The following is a 908-nucleotide window of genomic DNA, read 5'->3' on the forward strand; positions in this document are numbered from 1 at the left end:
CATAACTCATTTTGGCTCACGCTGCCTTAACAAGCGAAACTAGGTAATCCATTGTTTCACTTCCTGCCATATACTTAGGATCTGCAAACAGAAATATTTCTTCTGCTTTGTACGTTTTTTTTATCGCTGTTTGACTATCATATTAAGTGAAGCCTCTTTCTGTCTTACTGCGGACGAAATCCAAGACTTTACTTTTCGAAAAAGCTTCTGCCTGAAATATATTGAATATTTCAATGGCCATTTAATACCAAGTTCTTCACATTAGCATCCAGTTTTTACTGCTTACGTCATCTATGTTTATTTTGCGTTGAAGCTGACCCATCACCTTACGCTTATGTTCTAGAAGCATAGCTCCAAATCGAGGCACGAAGCCACAGAGAGAAGTGATTTACAATTTAACAAATGTATAAACTAATTACAAGATATCGGTACGGTGAAAAAAATCCTGGTAACAATAAGTGAAAACTTTCAAAAAATTATAGCCAAAACAAAGGGCTGTAGCACAAAAATTAAACTAAACTTATATTAACCAACTTGAAGATGCAATTATTATTTTTCAAAAGAGCTAAAATTTAGCATATGTAAACTTTTATAAAAGCTTGTGTTACATTTTTTCTAATATACACATAATTAAATGATTTTTTTTTCATTAAATAATTATAGTTTATCCAACTCATCAGTTTGATTAAACATAAATGACTTGGAATAATGAAATTCGGGCTGCATGCAGCTGCAGAATATTCATGAAAATCCACAAAAAAGTGTAGTGTATGATAATAAACTTATTGTTACAAAAATGAAAATAAATAAATAATAAAATAACAATACAAAACAATACAAATTAAGCGGCAATCATTAAACAATTACCGGAACAACGATCAACAAAACGGCAACAATCAGAAAACACA

Source organism: Rhagoletis zephyria, unplaced genomic scaffold (genome assembly GCF_001687245.7).
Source record: "Rhagoletis zephyria isolate East Lansing unplaced genomic scaffold, Rhagoletis_zephyria_1.1 Rzeph_scaffold_00655, whole genome shotgun sequence".
NCBI lineage: Eukaryota > Metazoa > Arthropoda > Insecta > Diptera > Tephritidae > Rhagoletis > Rhagoletis zephyria.